Below are 23451 nucleotides of genomic sequence, written 5' to 3' on the forward strand. Positions count from 1 at the left end.
CTGGGGAGCAGGTACAGAGGAGATGTCAGGGGTAAGTTTTTCACTCAGAGGGAGGTGAGTGAGTGGAATTGGCTGCCGTCGGTGGTGGTAGAGGTGAACTCGCTGGGGTCTTTTAAAAGACTTCTGGATGAGTACATGGGATTTAATGGGATTGGGAGTTATAGATAGGCCTGGTAGGTATGGATATGATTGGTGCAACTTGTGGGCCGCAGGGCCTGTTTGTGCTGTAGTGTTCTATGTTCTATGAATCTCCTCTATACCGCCTCTGGTGCCTTCACGCAGGGAGCTTGGCAGCTTCCAAGCCAAGCAATGGCTGCAGTTGTATTTGGGTAATGCCATCCCCCAGGGCCATGGAATTGGGCTATTTCACCGTCTGTTGGAAATCATTTTTACCTTGTTATCTCTCTGGGTATGATGTATAAAATACCTTCTAGAAAAGGAAAGATTAATCTTCAGAAGGAAGAATCTAGGCTGAAACATCTCTGGAGGCCCCTGCAATATTTTGTGGAGTGATTATCAAGTCGCCTTTACTAAGTTATAGAGTCATAGAGGTTTACAGCATGGAAACAGGCCCTTCGGCCCAACTTGTCCATGCCACCCTTTTTTAAAGCCCTAAGTTAGTCCCAATTGCCCGCATTTGGCCCATATCCCTCTATACCCATCGTACCCATGTAACTGTCCAAATGCTTTTTAAAAGACAAAGTTGTACCCGCCTCTACTACTACCTCTGGCAGCACATTCCAGACACTCACCACCCTCCATGTGAAGAACTTGCTCCTCTGGACACTTTTGTATCTCTCCCCTCTCATCTTAAACCTACGCCCTCTCGTTTTAGATTCCTCTATCTTTGGGAAAAGATATTGACTATCTCGCTGAGCTATGCCAAAGTGTTTGGACACTTTGTTTCCATTATCTGTCTAAAAAGATCTCTGATATTGAGCTGCAGCCAAGGATGGGAAGTCAAAATATCTCCATAATGTCCTCCAACCCCAACTTCTCTCTCAGATCTCCACACTTCTCCAGCCTCATTTTCATCGTTCCATTGGTAGCTGTCCCAGAGGGGAAAAAAAATATTCCAGAATACTAGCCAGTATTCCTAATTCCCCATTTTACTGTTCCTTTTCTTCCAGAGTGCGTTCAGCTGCTGGGCCCCCAAGCCCTGGAATCTACCGCCCCTCTCGTCCCCTCCTTTCCCCCATCCCCTGAACCTCTATGATCCTGTACTGCCCTCTCCTCCTTGAATCCAATATCTTACAGATCAAAGCATTAGTCTCCCATCCAAATATCTTATTCATAAGATCATAGAATTCCCACAGTGCAAAAGGAAGCCATTCAGCCCATTGGGTCTACACTGACCTCAACCCTACCCAGCTCCTATCCCTGTACCCTCAAGTATTTACCCTGCTAATTCCCCTGACACTAAGGGGCAATTTAGCATGGCCAATCCACCTAACCCACACATCTTTGGAGTATAGGATGGCAGATGGAGATTAATCCGGACAAATGTGAGGTAATGCATTTTGGAAGGTCTAATAAAGATAGGAAATGTACGGTAAATGGCAGAACCCTTAAGAGTATTAGATAGGCAGAGGGATCTGGGTGTACAGCTGCACAGGTCACTGAAAGTAACAACGCAGGTGGAGAAGGTAGTCAAGAAGACATAGGGTATGCTTGCCTTCATCGGCCGGGTCATTGAGTTGAAAAATTGGCAAGTCATGTTGCAGTTTTATAGAACTTTAGTTAGGCCACACTTGGAATATAGTGTTCAATTCTGGTTGCCACGCTACCAGAAGGATGTGGAGGCTTTGGAGAGGGTACAGAAAAGATTTACCAGGATGTTGCCTGGAATGGAGGGCATTAGATATGAGGAGAGGTTGGAGAAACTTGGTTTGTTCTCACTGGAACAACGGAGGTTGAGAGGAGACCTGATAGAAGTCTACAAGATTATGAGGAGCATGGACAGAGTGGATAGTCAGAAGCTTTTTCCCAAGGTGGAAGAGTCAATTACTTGGGGGCACAGGTTTAAGGTGCGAGGGGCAAGGTTTAAAGGAGATGTACAAGGCAAATTTTTTACACAGAGGGTGGTGGGTGCCTGAAACTTCCTACTGGGGAGGTTGTGGAAGCAGATAGGATAATAAGTTTTCAGGGGCTTCTGGACAAATACGTGAATAGGATGGGAATGGAGGGATATGGTCCCCAGAAGGGTAGGGGGTTTAGTTCAGTGGGGCAGCATGGTCAGTGCAGGCTTGGAGGGCCGAAGGGCCTGTTCCTGTGCTGTAATTTTCTTTGTTCTTTGTAAGCGGAGCACCCGGAGGAAACCCACGCAGACACGGGGAGAACATGCAAACTCCGCACAGACAGTGACCCCCAAGCCGGCTCCCTGGCGCTGTGAGGCAGCAGCGCTAACCGCTGTTGCCACCCTGCCGGCCTATTGTGTGGTTCTGTGTCCAAGGCTTTGCCTGGTAATGCTCCTTGAGACTTCATAATGAATTATTGTGGTGTTGTGTTACATTTCACTCAGGAAGGCCGAGTTGCCGTGGCAACGCACACGTTCCCATGCAAGTTGTAGTCTGGAGCTATGGGTTGAGGTAGCTGATCAGGAATCTCTCCCGGCCTTACCACCAGCCATTGGTGTGTGACGGAATCCTGCCCTTAAGGGGGTCAGTTCGGAGGGAGTGTAACACCATGCCTTTTTATACACTTTTCAGCAAACCAATAAAACTAATTAGCATGTTAATAAGTTAACAGTAAATTAAATAACAAGTTAACAGAGAGGTACCTTCTTAAAGGGACGGTATAACAAATCAAAAGCTAAAACTTTAAAGGAAACTTAACACCTTAAATTAACGTTCCCATGGACAATGACGTACCCCAGCTCCTGTGGTGCCCATTGGTCACAGAACGTAGACTCCCAAAATGAGAGCCCATTTGGACAAAATACACACAGAGATGGGAAGAGGCCCGACATTGGCTCTAGGCAGGCAACAATTTAAATAAAACCTTATCATGGGACATGACCTGCTCGGCCAGTTTCGGAGGGTAGTTAAGAGTCAATCACATTGTCGTGGGCCTGGACTCATTTCGTAAAATTCATTTTCTGGGACATGGGTGCCACTGGCTACACCAGCGTTTGTTGTCCATCCCTAATTGTCCTTGAGAAGGGGTCGGTGAGCTGCTTTCTTGAACCGCTGCAGTCCCTAAAGTGTAGGCCAGACTGAGTAAGGACGGCAGATTTCCTTCCGTTAAAAAGGGGCAGTAGTGAAGCAGATAGTTTTTTACAACAATCGGTGATAGTTATCATGGTCACCATCACTGAGTCTATCTTTCAATTCCGGAATTACTAATTGATTGAATTTAAATTCCATCAACTGTGGTGGGATTTGAACCTATATCACCCCAAAAATTAATCTGGACTGGCTCCCTATCCTCAAACATTCACTCCCATCACCACCAACGCATAACGTGACGTCTACAAGATGCACTGCAGCAACTCACCAAGATCCTTCAACAGCGCCTTCCAAACCCCCAACCCCTACCACCTAAAAGGACAAGAGCAGCAGATACCTGGGAACACCATCACCTGGAGGTTCCCCTCCAACCCCCTCATCACCTTGACTTGGAAATATATCGGCCATTCCTTCACTGTTGCTGGAACAAAACCACACAACTCCCTCTCTACAGCACTGTGGGTGGCATTGGTTATCGCTGCTGCCTTACAGTGCCAGGGACCCGGGTTCAGATCCCAGTTTGGGTTATTGTCTGTGCGGAGTCTGCACTTTCTCCCCGTGTCTGCGTGGGTTTCCTCCGGGTGCTTCAGTTTCCTCCCACAGTCTGAAAGGCAAGCTGGTTAAGTTCATTGTCCACGCTAAATTCTCCCTCAATGTACCCAAACAGGCACTGAAGTGTGGCAACTCGGGGGTTTTCACAGTAACTTCATTGCAGTGTTAATGTTGAGGCCAAAGCGTTGGCTGATTTGAAGAAATTAGATATCATCCTTGGGCTAAAGGGATCAAGGCATATGGAGGGGAAAGGGGGGGAATCAGGATATTGAATTCAATGACCAGCTATGTTCAAAATGAATAGCAGAGCAGGCTCGAGGGGCCAAATGGCCTCCTCCTGCTTCTAGTTTCTATGTAAACCTACTTGTGACACTAATAAATGAACTTTAAACTACATCGCATGAGCTTACCATCACCTTCTCAAGGGCAATTAGGAATGGGTAAAAAATGCTGGTGTAGCCAGTGAGGCCCACATCCCGTGAATGAATAAAAAGATTGTGATTCCACCAGCATCTCTCCTCTAAAGCAACTGGCCCGCAGTTGGCAGCATGGCTCAGAGGCAGGAAAGAATTTACTTCCTGGGTCCCAGCTGGTAAAGTTGAGCCTGTTAGCTCTCTCTCTCTCCACACATACTGTTAGATGTCTCACAATACCAGGTGTTGTGAGATATCTCACTGTGTCCATCCCAATCCAACGCCGGCATCATGGCTTCCACGGATACTGTGTGATTTTTGGAGTATTTAGTGTTTAAGTTAGAGGGAACAAAAGCTGAGAAACAGAGATATTATTTAAATCAAAGATACAAAACATCCAGATTGGAAACGGGGGTTGGGGGGTGGGGGTTGAGTATTTGGGGAAATATCTTGTACACAATCGAAAACTTCTAAAAAGAGCTTTGTGAAAATAAACTTGTAACCTTTCTTTATTGTTGAACAATGGAAAATCAGAGGAGGTATGCATATTTTTACCATGAGCAAGCCGTGTGCAAGTGGATTGAAATAATTTACAATGTTGAATCCTTATCTTGTTTTTGCAACTAAAAAGTGATTTTTCCAAACACTTTCACATGGAGATGATGTAATAGATGAGTCTGTAACAAGTTAATTGTTATCCGGCAAAAGACTCGATTGTTAAAAATTCTCAGCCGTGTCTTCAAACTCCTTCAGAAAAGCAAATTACTGCGGCTGCCAGAATCTGAAACCAAAAGAGAAAAAGTTTGAAAAAGAGCTTTGACCAAGGGTCACCTGGACTGGAAATGTCAACTCTTTTTCTCCCCTTACAGATGCTGCCAGACCCGCTGAGATTTTCCAGCATTTTCTCTTTTGGTTCCAATCTCCTTCAATGGCCTTGTCACTCCCCATCTCCTCCAGCCCCACAACTCCCCCAGAGATCTCTCCCTCCTTTAATTAAGGCACCTTGTGCATCCGCCAATTATAATCATTCAATCATTCCGCTACTAAGGAAATAACCTCTGAAATTATCTTCCTAAACCTCCCTGCCTTGCTCTCTCTCCTTTTCCTTTAAGATACTTCTTAACACCCACCTCTTTGACTAAGCTTTTCATCACCTGTCCTAATATATTATGCAGCTCCGAGTCAAACGTTATTGGATAATGTACCTGGGAGGTACACTGGGGTGCGTAAGTGCAATTTATTGTTGTTAATGATAAGATCATGTATGTATTACATGACTATCTCATGCAACTGCAACTTCATGTCATCTGCAAACGTACTAATCAGAGCCCCCCACATTTTTCCTCCAGATCATTTATATCAAACAACAAATGATCCAGCCTCCATCACCCTTTGGGGCAGAGAATTCTTGTAGCTATGTCCCCTCGCTTGAGACTCTCACCATCTACTCTGTCAAACCCCTTCAGGATCTTAAAACTTTGGAGTCAGCTCCCCAAACTCTGGGATCCCCTCCCTAAACCTTTCCTCCTTTCCATCTCCCTCAACAACCTCCTTTAAAATCTATCATCTTTTCTCCTGTTATCTCTTTCTGTGGCTTTCTGTCTGCCTTTGTGAAGTGCCTTAGGATGTTTCACTTTATCAGAGATAAACAAAGTGCAAGCTCTGTTATATTTCTCGTGCTGCAGTTGTAACTAATCCCCTGACATGGAACTTTCCGGTGTTTGGATGCTGTGTACAGAAACTAAACAAACACCCAGGTGGAAAATGCTTAAGTAAACCCTTGGATGTCTGCTGGGCAAATAAAAGTGTCAGGAACCAGATGTTACATAACGTTAATCAGATTGAAAGCAATTAGATCCCACTGTTATTGCAAGGCAGGAATTTGTAGAATCATTGAATACAACACAACTGTCCTTAGCTTGCCGGTTGCCAGGAACCTGATTTCACTCCTATACCTTTACCCCCTCCACCTGCGCTCTGCAAATATTTACTGTTTGGATGGCTGTCTAATTCTCTTTTGAAAGCCTCAGTTGAACCTAGAGCTGTAGAGCTCCTATAGGTGCTGATAGTGCCAGGGATTGTCAGAGGCTACAACAGGACATAGATAGATTGGAGACTTAGGCACACAAATGGCAGATGGAGTTTAATCCGGACAAATGTGAGGTGATGCATTTTGGAGGATCAAATTTAGGTGTGAATTGTACTGTAAATGGCAGAACCCTTTGGAACATGAACATACAGAGGGATCTGGGCGTGAAGGTCCACGGTTCCCTAAAAGTGACCAAGATGATTAAGAAGGCATATGACATTCTTTGCCTTCATCAGCCGGCGCATTGAGTACAAGAGTTGGGAAATCATGTTGCAGCCCATCCATTGACTCTGTCTACACTTCCCACTGCCTTGGCAAAGCAGCCAGTATGATTAAGGACCCCACGCACCCCGAACATTCTCTCTTCCACCTTCTTCCTTCGGGAAAAAGATACAAAAGTCTGAGGTTACATACCAACTGAGTCAAGAACGGTTTCTTCCCTGCTGCTGTCAGACTTTTGAATGGACTTACCTTGCATAAAGTTGATCCTTCTCTGCACCCTAGCTATGACTGTAACACTACTTGCTTCACTCTCTTGTTTCCTTCTGTATGAATGGTATATTTTGTCTGTATAGTGCGCAAGAAACAATACTTTTCATTGTATGTTAATATATGTGACAATAATAAATCAAATCAAAATCAAAAGCTATATAAAACCTTGGCTAGGCTACATTTGGAGCATCGCATGTAGTTCTGGTCACAGACCACCAGAAAGATGTGGAAGCTTTGGAGAGAGAGAGCAAAGAAGGTTCACCAGGGTGTTGCCTTGTCTTGGGGGTGTTGCCTATGAGGAGAGGTTGAATAAACTGGGATTGTTTTCACTGGAGTGACGGAGGCTGAGGGGAAACTTGATAGAGGTCTACAAAATTATGAGGGGCATGGACAGGGTGGATAGTCAGAGGCTTTTTCCTAAGGTGGAAGTGTCAATTACAAGGGGACACAGGTTCAAGGTGAGAGGGGGAAAGTTTAAGGGAAATGTGCAGGGGGAGTTTTTCATGCAGAGAGTGGTGGGTGCCTGGAATATTCTGCCAGAGAAGCTGGTGGAAGCGGACACATTAGCAACATTGAAGAGGCATCTGGATGGGTAAGTGAGTAGAGAGAGAATGGGGGAATGGACTGAGTAAGGGCAGAATGTTTTTTTAATTTAATTCGGGCATCATGATCGGCACAGGCTCTCAGGGCCGAAGGGCCTTTTCCTGTGCTGTACTTTTCTTTGTTCTTTGTTTAAAGTGGGGGTACATAAATAGAGTCATAGAGGTTTACAGCATGGAGACAGGCCCTTCGGCCCAACGTGTCAATGTTGCCCTTTCTCTTAACCACTAAGCTAGCTCCAGTTGCCTGTGTTTGGCTCATAGCCCTTGAAACCCATCTTATTAATGTCTGTCTTAATGCTTTTTAAAAGAAAAAATTGTACCCACCTCCACTACCACCTCTGGCAGCTTGTTTCAGACACTCACCACCCTCTATCTGAAAAAATTGCCCCTCTGGACACTTTTGTATCTCTCTCCTCTCACTTTAAACCTGTGCCCTCTAGTTTAGACTCCCCTATCTTTGGGAAAAGATATTGACTATCTAGCTGATCTGTGCTCCTCATTATTTTATAGACCTCTACAAGATCACCCCTCAGCCTCCTACACCCCGGAGAAAGAAGTCCCAGTTTATCCAGCCTTTCTTTCTAACTCAATCCATCAAGTCCCAGTAGCATCTTAGTAAATCTTGTCTGCACTTTCTAGTTTAATGATATACTTTCTCTAATAAGGTGACAGAACTGTACACAATATTCCAAGTGTGGCCTTACCAATGTCTTGTACTACTTCAACAAGACGTCCCAACTCCTGTATTCAATGCTCTGATCAATGAAATCAAGCATGCTGAATGCCTTCTTCACCACTCTGTCCACATGTGACTCTACTTTCAAGGAGCTATGAACCTGTACCCCTAGATCTCTTTGTTCTATAACTCTCCTTTACGCCCTACCATTAACTGAATAAGTCCTGCCCTGGTTGAATCTACCAAAATGCATCACCTCACATTTATCTGAATTAAACTTCACCTGCCATTCATCAGCCCAGTTGGTCAAGATATTTTTAATATCTACTCTGGGATGGAAAGCCTGGCTGAACTGAACTCCAGCTTGTGCTCCATTAACCTACAACATCACATAGCCCCCACATATCCCCACCATTCACACAGCAGAAGTCAGCTGAGCCAGTACAGATAGGGATGGAATATGGAGCTGTAGGGCATCTTTGGCACAGAGATGCTTAATTATCTTTAACAATGGTCCTCGAAAAAGCACAAATATTTAGCACAGCTCACCTCTCGTTCATGAGTTAGCCTCAAGTCCTGCACCAATAATAACTTCACTTCCAATTTCCTGCAACATGACACAAACACACATCCCACGTATCAACTGGGGAATAACAAGCCTGGTGGATTAGCGAATCCTATTTGATAAATCGAGAAATCAAGGGCTCTGGGGAAATGGCACAGAAAAGGATCTGAGACTGGCATAGATGACCACATTTTTTAAAGTTTATTTATTAGCGTCACAAGCAGGCTTACATTAACATGGCAACGAAGTTGCTGTGAAAATAGCCTGAGGGAGAATTTAGCATAGCCAATGCACCCTAACCAACATGTCTTTCGGAATGTAGGAGCACCCAGAGGAAACTCACACAGGCACAGGGAGAACGCGCAGACTCCGCGCAGACAGTAACCCGAGCTGGGAATCGAACCCGGGTCCCTGGCGCTGTGAGGCCGCAATGCTAACCACTGTGCCACCGTGCTGTACTAAATGGCGGGATGGATTAAAGGGGCTGGTAGCGTCCTCCTGCTTCTTATGAAGGCGTAAGTGGCGTGGACGAGTTGGGCAGAAGGGTTGGGGTTAGGGTTAGAGTTCCATGCTATAAATGTCCATGACTCTACAACTCAGCAGCGGCGCAATTAAAGTCGGGGGGAGGGGGTAAAAGAGGTCAGAATCGGAGGAGGGCAGAGATGCAATCGGAGGCTGCTAGGGAAACAAACAACTGTCACTCAAGATTATTCGAATTTCTGCTTTGTTGAAAAATAATTGACCCTGTGATCATTGGGGTTTGGGATCCCACAGTAGTCGGGGGGGTGGGGGGGGGATGCGGTTGGGGAGGTGGTGAGGAGGACAGCGGGGCTGGATAAATTCTGGCTGAACAGGCGGCTGTGGGAGCTGTTTTGAGGCAGCTCGGAGGTGATGGTTGTGAGGGGGGCGGTGGCGGGTGTGGTGTTGGAGAGGCAGATGGAGCTCAGTCCAATGTGTTCGCCTCTAGCCAGGCTCAGCATTAGCAAGGGCAATGGCTGGTGTGGGGCAGTGTGTGCTCTTTTTAGGTGAAACAGGAGCTCCTCTGTAATAATTATAATGGAAAATAGATTACAAGGAGAGCCTTTATCTCGCGGACTAACTGGTAACATAATAGCTGCAGACTGCTTCTAAGTAATTAATCTGTGACAGTAGTGCACCACGAGTTTAGTAATATGATACCTGCAATGAAATGCAGAGAGAAATCAAAGACTAACATAGCTTCTTTATTTCAATTCAAAATGAGAAGAATTCTACTGGTCGTTCTGTTTTTGGGGGAAAGTGGGTTGGTCTGGGCCTGAAGGGATAAAGTATGTTTTTCTCCTGCCTTTGGCTGGGGTCCAAACTGAGACCTCATCTCCCCAGAGACTCAGAGACTGTGAGTCCAGCACTGTCTCCCTGGGACAGTTACACAGTGAGATCTATAGACAGAGAACAGGAGAACATTTTAGCGTATGTGTGGCCCACATAAGCAAGCGGTTTTTACCCAAACACACAGAGTGAAAGAGACAAAATTGCAAACACAACTTCACCTTACAAGGTACGATGACCTGGTAATAATGACTGAGGCATGTAGCTGGATTCACCTCCTCTACACTGAGGGCTTGTTTTCAGCTGGGCGTGGGGGCTGGTAACATATGAGGGGGATGTGGTGGGGGGGGGAGCACTATCTCACCACCTTCTCACCCACCCCTGTGGTCTAGCTCCATGGTACAGGGGATGAGAGATGGCACAATGGTTTGCACTGCTGCCTCACAGCGCCAGGGATCCAAGTTTGATACCCAGCTTGGGTTACTGTCTGCGTGGAGTTCGCACATTGTCCCCATGTCTGTGTGGGCTTCCGCGGTGTGCTCCGGTTTCTCCCACAGTCTGAAAGACGTGCTAGTTAGGTGCATTGGCTGAGTTAAATTAGGTGCATTGGCCATAGGGGTCCTTGATTATGCTGGCTGCTTTTCTGAAGCAACGGGAAATGTAGATAGTGTCAGTGGATGGGAGACTGGTTTGCATTGCGGACTAGACTTCGTTCACGACCCTTTGTAGTTTCTTGTGGTCATGGGTAGACTAGGAACAATATCAAGCTGTGATACAACTGAAACGAATGCTCCCTATGGTGCATCCGTAAAAGTTGGTGGGAATGTAGTGCCCATGCCAAATTTTCTTTGTCTCCTGAGAAAGTAGAAGCATTGGTGGGCTTTCTTAATATAGTGTTGGCATGGGGAGGCCAGGATAGGTTGTTGATGATCTGGACACCTAAAAGCTCTCAACTTTGTCCCCACTGATGTAGGCGGGGTATGCCCTCCACTTGCTGAAGTCAATGATTATTTCCTTCATTTTGTTGACATTGAGGGAGAGATTATTGACGTTGTACCAGTTCACCAGATTGTCTATCTCATTCCTGTACTCCGTCTCACTGCTGTTTCAGATTCAACCCACAATGGTGGTGCCATCAGCAAACTTGAAAATCGAGTTGGAGAGGAATTTGGCCTCAGTTATATGTGTATAAGGAGTATACGCATATAACTGTAAAAAGTAAAAGTACCAAAGTAAAGTGGCAGATTTTCAAGGAATGTTTGTCCGGAGTTCTGCACGACAACGTTCCGATGAGACAGGGAGGTTTTGGTAGGTTACGGGGACCATGGTGCACAAACGTTGTAATGAACCTAGTCAAAAAGAAAAGAAAAACGTACCAAAGGTTCAGGGAGCTAGGCAATGTTAGGGATCTAGAGGAGTATACAGCTTGTAGGAAGGAACTTAAGAAGGAAATTAGGAGAACCAGAAGGGGTATGAGAAGGTCTTGACAGGTAAAATTAAGGAGAACCCTAGGGCGTTCTACAAATATGTGAAGAGTAAAAGGATGAGATGTAAAGGAACAGGACCTATAAAATGTGAAGGTGGGATAGTTTGTACAGAACCGGTAGAAATAGCAGAGGTGCTTAATGAATACTTTACCTCGGTATTCACGGTGGAAAAAGATCTGGGTGGTTGTACTGCAGGCTTGCGGCAGACTGAAAAGATTGAGTATGTGGACATTAAGAAAGAGGATGTGTTGGAACTTTTGAATAGTATCAAGATAGGTAAGTCGCCAGGACCAGATGGGATATACCCCAGGTTACTGTGAGAGGCGAGGAAAGAGATTGCAGAGCCTCTGGCGATGATCTTTGCGTCGTCGATGGAGATGGGAGAGGTTCCGGAGGATTGCGGATGTGGTTCCTATTTTCAAGAAAGAGAATAGGGATAGCCCAGGAAATTACCAACCGGTGAGTCTAACCTCAGTGGTTGGTAAGCTGATGGAAAAGATCCTGAGGAACAGGATTTATGAACATTTAGAGAAGTTTAGTATGCTCAAAAGTAGTCAGCACGGCTTTGTCAAAGGCAGATCGTGCCATATGAGCCTGGTTGAGCTCTTTGAAAATGTGACTGAACACATTGACGAAGGAAGAGCTGTAGATGTGGTTTATATGGACTTCGGCAAGGCATTCGATAAGGTCCCCCATACAAGGCTTCTTGAGAAGGTGAGAGGGCATGGGATCCAAGGGGCTTTGGCCTTGTGGATCCAGAACTGGCTTGCCTGCAGAAGGCAGAGAGTGGTTGTGGATGGGTCTTTTTCTGCATGGAGGTCGGTCACCAGTGGAGTGCCCTAGGGATCTGTTCTGGGACCCTTGCTGTTTGTAATTTTCATAAATGACCTGGATGAGGAAGTGGAGGGATGGGTTGGTAAGTTTGCCGACAACACAAAGGTTGGTGGTGTTGTGGATAGTCTGGAGGGATGTCAGAAGTTGCAGCGTGACATAGATAGGATGCAAGATTGGGCGGAGAAGTGGCAGATGGACTTCAACCCGGATAAATGTGTAGTGGTCCATTCTGACAGGTCCAATAGGATGAAGGAGTATAATATTGGGGGTAATACTCTTAGCAGTGTAGAGGATCAGAAGGACCTTGGCGTCCAGTCTATAGGACTCTTAAATTGGCCTCACAGGTAGAGGATGTGGTTAAGAAGGCATATGGTGTAATGGCCTTCATCAATCAAGGAACTGAGTTTAGGAGTCGGGAGATAACACTGCAGATTTATAAGACCCTAGTCAGACCCCACTTGGAGTATTGTGCTCAGTTCTAGTTGTCTCAATACAGGAGGATATGGAAGCTATTGAAAGGGTGCAGAGGAGATTTACAAGGATGTTGCCTGGATTAGGAGGCATACCTTATGAGGATAGGTTGCGGGAGCTTGTATTTTCTTGTTGGAGAGACGAAGGATGAGAGGCGACCTGATAGAGGTGTATAAGATGTTGAGAGGTATAGATTGGGTGGATTCTCAGAGGATTTTTCCCTGGGCTGAAATGGTAGCTAGGAGAGGACACAGGTTTAAGGTGCTGGGGAGCAGGTACAGAGGAGATGTCAGGGGTAAGTTTTTCACTCAGAGGGTGGTGGGTGAGTGGAATCGGCTGCAGTCGGTGGTGGTGGAGGCAAATTCGATAGAGTCTTTTAAGAGACTTCTGGATGAGTGCATGGGACTTAATGGGATTGAGGGTTATAGGTAAGCCTAGTAGGTAGGGATATGATCGGCGCAACTTGTGGGCCGAAGGGCCTGTTTGTGCTGTAGTTTTTCTGTGTTCTATGTTCTATAGTCTGAGAACACAGCCTGGTGGGGCACCGGTGTTGGGGATGATCATGGAGGAGGTCTTGTGGCCTATCCTTACTGATTGTGGTCTGTAGGAAGTCTAGGATCAAGTTGCAGAGGGAGTTGCCAAGCCCCAGGCCACGGAGCTTGGAGATGAGTCACAAAGAAATAATAGTTTTGAAGGCTGAGCTGTAGTCTGTGAATAGGAGTCTGACATAGGTCTGACATCTAACTGTTCCAGGGTGGAGTGTAGGGTTAGGGAGATGGCATCCACTGTGGACCTGTTGCGGTGGTGACAAACTGTACTGGATCCAGACTGTCTGGGAATTGACTCGTGCCATGACTAACCTTTCAAAGTGCTTAATAATGATGGACGTCGGAGCCATTGGACAATAGTTATTAATGCACACTACCTGGCTTTTCTTTAATACCAGGATGATGGTCGTCTCCTCAAAGTATGTAGGGAGCTCAGATTGATGTAAAGAGAGGTGCACTGGAGGGATTCTATAATTTTAAGCAGTGGAGTGTATTTATGAAAAGATTAGATAAGGATGCAGGAAATGAATGTGACATATGGGGGATTTTAACTTGTATACCATTAAGACACGGTGGTGATGTTTCCCCCTGCATGGTGATGTTTCCCACATGCTGAAAGGGATATACCTCACCTGATAGTGTGTGTGTGTGTGTGTGTGTGTGTGTGTGTGTGTGTGTGTGTGTGTGTGTGTGTGTGTGTGTGTGTGTGTGTGTGTGTGTGTGTGTGTGTGTGTAGGAAGTTACTAGTTCAGGTAAATTGAAGCAGGATGGGATGCTCTCTATCATGAACAATTAACAAGTCTTTATTTAAAACTGGTGACACCCTTATTAGAACAGCAAACAAACTGTATAAACTCCCCAATAGAATGCTGTCCAAATAATACAAAACTCATGAATAAAACAGCCTTGTAAATTCCAGTCATTCTCAAAAGGACAGGCACTTGTTAGAAATCAGAAGGCCTTTGTGTTCAATCTGTCACGTCTTCTGCATTGATCTATTCTGACAGTAGATGGTAAGTTTTATTAAACTGCAAGATTCTATATGAGAGAATTGCCTCTTCCTCTTTCTGACTAAAGAGGTGGTAAGATTACTCTACCCGTTATTTCCCCTTCTCCGTGTTTAATTCCCTAGAACATCTCACAGTATTGCTGCAGTTTGAGTGGCTTAAACAACACTTAAATTTGAATTCAATTGATTCTTGGAGTAGTTACTTTAAACTCATTGGACCAACTCAAAAGCCTGTTTTGCTCTGCTGGAACTCTGGCCACTGGGCTTTTGACACAATGTTGCAAAACTAGCTTCTGCAGCCTGCTTCCTTCAATTCCAAGCACAAAAACACATGCATTTTAAAGAGACAATGCAATATAGAATCCCTATCATACAGAAGGAGGCCATTTGGCCCACTGAGTCTGTACCAGCCACAATCCCACCCAGGCCATATTCCCATAACCCCACATATTTATCCTGCTAATCCCCCTGACACTAGGGTCAATTTAGACCACCTAACGCGCACATCTTTGGGAGGATACCAGAGCACACGGAGGAAACCCACACAGACACGGGGAGAACATACAGACTCCACACAGACAGTGACCCAAACCAGGAATCGAACCTGAGGCTCTGACACTGTGAGGCAGCAGCGCTAACCACCGTGCCACCGTGTCGCTATATGATTCCTTCTTTTGGCTTCAGCATTTCTTTTCAATATTTACATTTGTCAAACATCACATGTTTAACCTTTTATAACAATTACAAAATTGGGCCAAGCGGACAAATGGCTTTTAGGAGAAATTGGAAGTTTGTTTTCGCAAGACAATGTGTCCTGGAACCAACAAAGGGGCAGGTCATGTTACACTTTAATGGTGAACAATGATCCAGGTTTATTTTTAACAGTCTAACTGCAAGAACATTGTTCTAACTGCGAGAGAGTGGAGGGCCAGTGGTGTGTTTCAAAGAGAGAAATGTAGAACTATGGTTACTATGATTCCCGATTTCAGTGGGAACAGACAGACTGTCCGCACAGTAAGCTGCACAGATCTGTTCGTGGAGAAAATGATGGAAGATCAGTGGCAGGCAATCAGAAAAGAAATGAATGGTACACAGAACCAGTTCATATACCGATGACTCAGGGCCAAGAACTCAACTTGCCAAAAATCCAAGTGATAAAGGAACAATGTAAACAAAAACAATGCAAATGCACCGGAGAATGCAATCTCACTCTTCCTGGAAAATAAGATAGACATAAAAATGAATCATAGAAACCAGACAGTGCAGAAGGAGGCCATTCGGCCCATTGAGCCTGCACTGACTCTCCAACGAACCAGCACGGTGGCACAGTGGTGAGCACTGCAGCCTCACAGTGCCGGGGATCCGGGTTCGATTCACAGTTTGGGTCTGTGCGGTGTCTGCACATTCTCCCCGAGTCTGGGTGGGTTTCCTCCCACAGTCTGAAAGATGTGGTGGTTAGGTGGATTGGCTGTGCTAAATTCTCCCTCAGTGCACCCACACAGGCACCGGACTAAGGGATTTTCACAGTAACTTCATTGCAGTGTTAATGTAAGCCTACTCGCGGCAACAATAAACAAACTTTAAGAAGTATTTCTCCCACGAGCTCTCCCTATAACCCCACACGTTTACCATGGCTAATCCACCTAACTTACACATCTTTGGACACAAACAGACAATTTAACATGGCCAATTCCCCTAACCAGCACATCTTTGGAGTGGAGGAGGAAACCGGAGCACCAGGAGGAAACCCACGCAGACACGGAGAGGATGCGCAAACTCCACACAGACAGTAACTTGGGTCCCTGGTGCTGTGACACAGCCGTGCTAACCACTGTGCCACCCAAAGGGTGACAAAACAGACAGTAATAGCTACAAAAAAGGAAAATGAATAAAACTTCAAAAGCAACACAAAAACCTCTAGGTTACATGAAAGTAAAAAGTTTATTTGATAGTCACAAGTAGCGTTACATTAACACTGCAATGAAGTTACTATGAAAATCTCTAAGTCGCCACACTCTGATGCCTGTTCGGGTACACTGAGGGCGAATTTAGCACTGCCAATGCACCCTAACCAGCGCGTCTTTCAGACTGTGGGAGTAAACCAGAGGAAAACCACGCAGACAGTGATCTAAGCCGAGAATTGAACCTGGGTATCTGGCGCTGTGAAGCAGCAGTGCTAACCACTATGCTGTTGTGCTGCCCCAAGAGGGAGATAAAGATTAATGTAGCCCCATCAAATACTGACAATGGTAATAAATGAAATAAGGACACATTAAACAATTACTCTCCGTTCACAGTGGCAGAAGTGGTAGCTTACCAGACATCTCAAGAAAACTAATATTGAATCAGGTTTGCCAATCTTTTGCCAATGTTAACCTCAGTGAATTAGCAGAAACAAAGAAAGTAATGTTGCTAAAGAGTGACAAGACACCAGGACCGGATGGTTTTCATTCTAGGGTTTAAAGGAAGTACTGGAGAGAACATTGCAGATGCCCTAACCATGATCTTCTCTCGATCCAGGAAGGATTCTTTCAATTTGAAAATGTACTATTTAAAGAGAGAAGAGAGAGAGAGAAATTGGGAAATTAGAAAGTGGCTAGCCTGCTATCTGTTACAACATTACTAGAATCCACAATGAAGGGTTGGGTGAAGGAAAATCTTGAACATTTTCAGCTAGCCAGAGTGAGGCAGCATGCAGGATAAAGGATTGGTCATTGTAGGGCCTGTTCTTAGGCAAAACTGCTCCAAAGTTGAGCTGCTTGTATTGGGCATCATTTACAATTAACACATCAGAAAGCAAATAAAGATTACTTGTGAGGGAAGAGAGAAAGCACGAGAGAGAGAGAGAGAGAGAGAGAGGCAGAAGCTGGTCCCAATACAAATTTGATCCAAAACTTGGGCAAAACAGAACTCAACTGAACAGATAACAGCTACTTACAATATATGAGTTCTTATGTGTTATTGGAAGAGCCAGGCACATGCAGTCTCTAACTTACATAAACAATTGGCAGCTGTGTGCCTAAACTTTGTTTAGCATCATTTCTGCTAACATGGTATTTTGAAAGAATGCAAGTTCTAAGATTATCCCTGAATCCCCAGCTGAGTTTAAAATGTGGCCTCTTTAGCTTTAAAGCTTAGCATGTTTAGTTAGATAGGCAGAAATGCCTTAAAATGAAGTCTTTTAACTGAAGCAAACTATGCAAAGGATCCCACAGTCATTGAACCATAGAACACTACAGCTCAGAAACAGGCCTTTTGGCCCTTCTTGTCTGTGCTGAACCATTTTTTGCCTAGTCCCACTGACCTGCACTTGGACCATATCCCTCCACACCCCTCTCATCCATGAACCTGTCCAAGTTTTTCTTAAATGTTAAAAGTGAGCCCGCATTTACCACTTTATCCGGGAGCTCATTCCACACTCCCGCCTTTAAACTTTTCCCCCCTTCACCCTTAACCCACGCCCTCTGGTTTTTTTCTTCCCTAGCCTCAGTGGAAAAAGCCCACTTGCATTCACTCTATCTATACCCATCAAAATCTTATACACCTCTATCAAATCTCCCCTCATTCTTCTACCCTCTGGGAAATAAAGTCTTAACCTATTCAACCTTTCTCTGTAACTCAGCTTCTCAAGTCCCGGCAACATCCTTGTAAACCTTCTCTGCACTCTTTCAACCTTATTAATATCCTCCCCCATTCTTCCATTGGGAAAAAGATACAAAAGTCTGAGGTCACGTACCAACCGACTCGAGAACAGCTTCTTCCCTGCTGCTGTCAGACTTTTGAATGGACCTACCTCGCATTAAGTTGATCTTTCTCTACACCCTAGCTATGACTGTAACACTACATTCAGCATCAGGTGAAGGGGCAGTGAAAGGTAGTGGCTTGTGCTACCAAATAAACCTGCTGGACTTTAACCTAGAGATTTCTTACTGTGCATGCTATAAGCCATGGGTATGGCTCTTTCTTGTGTTATCGTGAAAGAGTTTTTGGTGTTGGAAGACTGCCCTTACAATTATTACAATTATGGAGAGATGTTAATGGATTAAGTGAATGGGAAGAGCTAGGAAATGGATTTCCCTTTGGACAAGTGGATGATTTCATCCACTTTGGACCTTAAAAGGATAGAACAGTAGAGTGGACAAGGTGTAGAGTGGTTGTGTATCTGGACTTTCAAAGGGCCTGATGCCTAACAGCGGTTCCCCAGGCGTCTCCCCAAACACAAGTTAACAGCACATACTTATACCCCCCCACCCCCCTGTCACGTACGCATCTCCTCATTCCCAGCAGGTTCCCAAGCTGTGGGTTGTCCTCCATCTTGGGAACATGGCTGCCTCGGCATTTCTTCATGGTTACCTCAAGGCCGCAATTGTCGTGTGTGATTAGCCTTTAGCTAACATACCGGCCGACAAGGCAAGTTAAAATTAACGGGACTGGTGTAACAATCTATGTTCATAAGCTGTATAGCATATAATATGCATAATATGTTGGTACCTGAACAGCACAACTTGTGGGCCGAAGGGCCTGTTTGTACTGTAATGTTCTATGTTCTAATGTTCTAGGTCCCACACAAGAGATTAGTGAACAAAATTAAAGCCCATGGTTTTGGGGGTAATATATTGGCGTGGATAGAGAACTGGTTGGGGATAGGAAGCAGAGAGTAGGAATAAATAGGTCCTTTTCAAAGCGGCAGGCAGTGACTCGTGCGTACAGCAGTGTTCAGTGCTGGGACCCCAGTTATTCACAATACACATGAATGATTTTGAAGAATGAATTGAATGCAAGACCTCCAAATGTGCAGACGATACTAATCTGGGTGACAGTGTGTGCTGTGAGGAGGATGCTTAGAGGCTGCAGGCTGACTTGGACAAGCTGGCTGAGTGCCCAAATACTTTGTGAATGCAATATAATGTGGATAAATGAGAGGTTATCCACTTGGGTGGCAAAAAAACAGGAAGGAAGATTATTACCTGAATGGTGGCAGTTTAGGAAAAGGGGAAGTGCAACGTGAGCTGGCTGTCATGGTGGAACAGTCGCTGAAGGTTGGCATGTAGGTACAGCAGTGATGAAAGCTAATGGCATGCTGGCCATCGTGACAAGAGGATTTGAGTATAGGAGTAAGGAAACATTGCTGCAGTTGGTGAGGCCGTACCTTGAGCGTTGTGTGCAGTTTTGGTCTCCAAACCTGAGGAAGGACGTTCTTGCTATTGAGGGAGTCCAACAAAGGTTCACCAGACTGACTCCTGGAATGGCTAGACTGACACATGAAGAGAGACTGGATTGACTGGGCTTATACTGACTGGAATTTAGAAGAATGAGAGGGGATCTCATAGAAACATATAAAATCCTGATGGGACTGGACAGGCTAGATGTGGGAAGAATGTTCCCGATGTTGAGGGAACGCAGAACCAGGGGTCACGGTGTCAGAATGAAAGGTAAGCCAATCAGGGCTGAGATGAGGAATAATTCACTTCTTCACTCAGAGAGTTGTGAACCTGTGGAATTCTCCACCACAGAAAGCCGTTGGGGCCGGTTTGTTAGATGTGTTCAAGAGGGAGCTGGACGTGACCCGTGTGGCTAAGGGGATCAGAGGGATAGGGAGAGAAAGTGGGAGTGGGATACTGAGAGTGCATGATCAGCCATGATCCTGTTGAATGATAGTGGAGGTTCGGAGGGTCGAATGGCCTATTCCTGCACCTATTCTCTATGCTTCTAACAGAGTTTCTAAATGTGAAAACCTAAAAGCAGTGGGGTTCTGGGAGTGGTGGGTGGGAGTGGTGGGGGGGGGGGGGATGCATTGGTGGGGGGGGAAGTAAATGGATCAGACTCACTTCTAACATTTAAGAAAATCTTGGACGGGTACATAGATGAGAGAACATAAGATCATAAGAAATAGGAGCAGGAGTAGGCCATCTAGCCCTTCGAGCCTGCCCCGCCATTCAATAAGATCATGGCTGATCTGAAGTGGATCAGTTCCACTTTCCCCCTTTCGCCCCATAAGACATAAGACAGGGGGGTGTGGAGGGATATGATCCAAGTGCAGGTCAGTGGGACCAGGCTGAAAAGTGGCTTGGCACAGCCAAGAAGGGCCAAAGGGCCTGTTTCTGAGCTGTAGTGTTCTGTGGTTCTATATGTCATGAACAGGTACAGAAAATATGAATTAGAAGCCTGGGTAGGCCACTCGGCTCCTTAAGTCCGCTCCGCCATTCAATAGGATCATGGCTGACCTGATTGTAACCTCAGCCCCAAATTCCTGCCTACACCCAATAACCTTTCACCCCCTTGTTAATCAAGAATCTGCCTTAAAAATATTCACAGACTCTGCTTCCACTGCCTTTTGGGGAAGAGAGTTCCAGACACTCACCACCCTCTGAGAGAAAGGACTTCTCCTCATCTCCGTCTTAAGTAGTCACCCCCTTATTTTTAAACGGTGACCCCCTGTTTCTAGATTCTCCCATGCCCATCCTGTCAAAGCCCCTCAGGATCTTAAATGTTTCAATCAAGTCGCCTCTTATTTTTCTCAACTCCAGTGGATACAAACCTAGCCCTTCCAACCTTCCCTCAAACACTTGTGGTGTTTGTCCAGTGAATCTTTTCAAGAACTACTTCCAATGCATTTCAAAGTTTTAATGGAATGTAGACTTTTTGTCTTCAATACAAGAGGGTAAGTGTCAGGCTTCAGTTGGTTAGACTATATGTGGCTGTGGTAAATGTGATGTGGAGATGCTGGCGTTCAACTGGAGTAAACATAGTAAGAAGTCTCACAACACCAGGTTAAAGTCCAACAGGTTTATTTGGCACTAAATGCCACTAGCTTTCAGAACGCTGTTCTTTCGTCAGGTGAACTCCCCACTCACCTGACGAAGAAACAGCGTTCCAAAGCTAGTGGCATTTACTACCAAATAAACCTGTTGGACTTTAACCTGGTGTTGTGAGTCTTCTTGCTGTGGTAAATGTGCAGGGTTATGGAGCTAACATGCAAGATGTAGAGTGGCTGAGTGGCCAAGTGGTCTAAGGCACTGGATTTTGGCTCTGATCTCTGCGGAGGCAGGGGTTCAAATCCCAACACTGCCAGGATTGATTTGAGTTTTAATGGGCACCACAGTGGATAACACTAGTGCCTCACAGCGCCAGGGACCTGGTGCATAAGGTTGGACATAAGATCTCACCCAAAAAAATAGATCTGCAACTCTCCCATTTTCATGCTGGCTGGACACTTCAATTTTTTTCTCATAAAATTCCTCCTGTTGTTTTTTTTTTAATGTCTTCATTCAGGGGATGTTACCATCAGCGGTAAGGACAATATTTATTGACCATCCCTAATTGCCCCTTGAGAAGTTGGTGGTGAACCTCTTTCTCAAACTGCTGCAGTCCATGTGGTGTAGTCACACCCACAGTGCAGTTAGAGAGGGAGTTCTAGGATTTTAACCATCGACAGTGAAGGAACATAAGAACATAAGAAATAGGAGCAGGAGTAGGCCATCTGGCCCTTCGAGCCTGCCCCGCCATTCAATAAGATCATGGCTGATCTGTCGTGGCTCAGTTCCACTTTCCCGCCCTCTCCCCATAACCCTTAATCCCCTCTCTTATCAAAAACCCATCAACCCGCTTCTTAAAAATATTTAGCGAGGCAGCCTCCACCACTTCAACGGGCAGAGAATTCCAGAGATTCACCACCCTTTGAGTGAAGAAGTTCCTCCTCAACTCCGTTCTGAACCGCCCCCCCTTTATCTTGAGGCTGTGCCCCCTAGTCCTACTGTCTTTTTTGAGCGGGAAGAGTCTTTCCACCTCTATCCTATCCATCCCATTCATCATCTTATACGTCTCAATGAGATCTCCCCTCATTCTTCTAAACTCTAACGAGTACAAGCCTAGTTTATTCAGCCTCTCCTCATAGCTCAACCCCCTCAACTCCGGTATCAGCCTAGTAAACCTCCTCTGCACTCCCTCCAAGGCCAAAATATCCTTGCGCAGGTGCGGCGCCCAAAACTGCACACAGTACTCCAGCTGCGGCCTCACCAATGCCCTATACAGCTGCAGCAAGACCTCCCTACTTTTATATTCAATCCCCCTCGCTATGAAGGCCAGCATCCCATTCGCCTTCCTGACCACCTGCTGCACCTGCAGGCTGGGTTTTTGCGACTCATGCACAAGGACCCCGAGGTCCCTCTGCACCGTCGCCTGCTGCAGTTTTTCGCCCCGTAAGTAATAGTCCTTCCTACCATTCTTCCTACCAAAGTGGACCACCTCACACTTGCCAACATTAAATTCCATTTGCCATTTCCTGGCCCATTCGCCCAGCCTATCTAGATCCTTCTGCAGACTCTCCACACCCTCCGCACAATTTGCCTTTCCCCCAATCTTGGTGTCATCAGCAAATTTCGACACCCTACACTCGGTTCCCTCCTCCAGATCATCTATATAAATGGTAAATAGCTGAGGCCCCAGCACCGACCCCTGGGGCACCCCACTAGTCACCAACCGCCAATCCGAATAGCACCCATTGACCCCCACTCTCTGCCTCCTATTTGACAACCAATCCTCTATCCACGCTAACACCCTACCCCCAACTCCATGTCCTCTGACCTTCTGCAGTAACCTCTTGTGAGGTACCTTATCAAACGCCTTCTGAAAATCCAGAAAGACCACATCCACCGGCTCTCCTCTATCCACCGCCCTAGACACATCCTCATAGAACTCCAGTAAATTTGTCAGACACGACTTCCCTTTAATGAAACCGTGTTGCGTCTGCCCTATCAAGCAATTCCCTTCAAGATGCCTCGCAATTTCCTCCTTAATGACGGATTCTAACATTTTACCTACCACAGACGTTAAACTAACCGGCCTGTAATTCCCCGCCTTTTGCCTGGCACCCTTCTTAAACAACGGCGTAACATTAGCCGTTTTCCAATCCTCCGGCACTTCCCCGGAATCCAGCGACGTCTGGAAAATAACCACCAAGGCATCCACTATCACCTCCGCCATTTCTTTCAGAACCCTCGGATGCATTCCATCCGGTCCTGGGGACTTGTCCACAATCAGCCCCTCCAGTCTGTCGCGCACCACCTCTCTAGTAACAGTAATGTCATTAAGACCCTCCAGTCCTACCACCTTTCCATCGCTAACACCCGGCAAATTATTCACGTCCTCCTCCGTGAAGACAGAAACAAAAAAGTTATTC

The 23451-nt window shown here is 45.7% G+C and overlaps 1 protein-coding gene and 1 long non-coding RNA gene across 2 annotated transcripts in view; one reads left to right on the plus strand and one right to left on the minus strand.

Moving 5' to 3' along the window:
• Window positions 1-23451, plus strand: part of LOC145346880 (carbohydrate sulfotransferase 9-like) — a 110780-nt gene that overhangs the window by 19911 nt on the left and 67418 nt on the right. The window lies entirely within an intron of this gene.
• LOC145346881 (uncharacterized) overlaps window positions 4684-23451 on the minus strand; it is a 30018-nt gene continuing 11250 nt past the window's right edge. Inside the window, exon 2 of the long non-coding RNA XR_013887738.1 lies at window positions 4684-4973. This is a non-coding gene — a long non-coding RNA (uncharacterized LOC145346881). The remainder of the gene's footprint in view (window positions 4974-23451) is intronic.

Source organism: Carcharhinus amblyrhynchos, chromosome 8 (genome assembly GCF_965287045.1).
Source record: "Carcharhinus amblyrhynchos chromosome 8, sCarAmb.v2.hapA, whole genome shotgun sequence".
In the NCBI taxonomy this organism is placed as follows: Eukaryota; Metazoa; Chordata; class Chondrichthyes; order Carcharhiniformes; family Carcharhinidae; genus Carcharhinus; species Carcharhinus amblyrhynchos.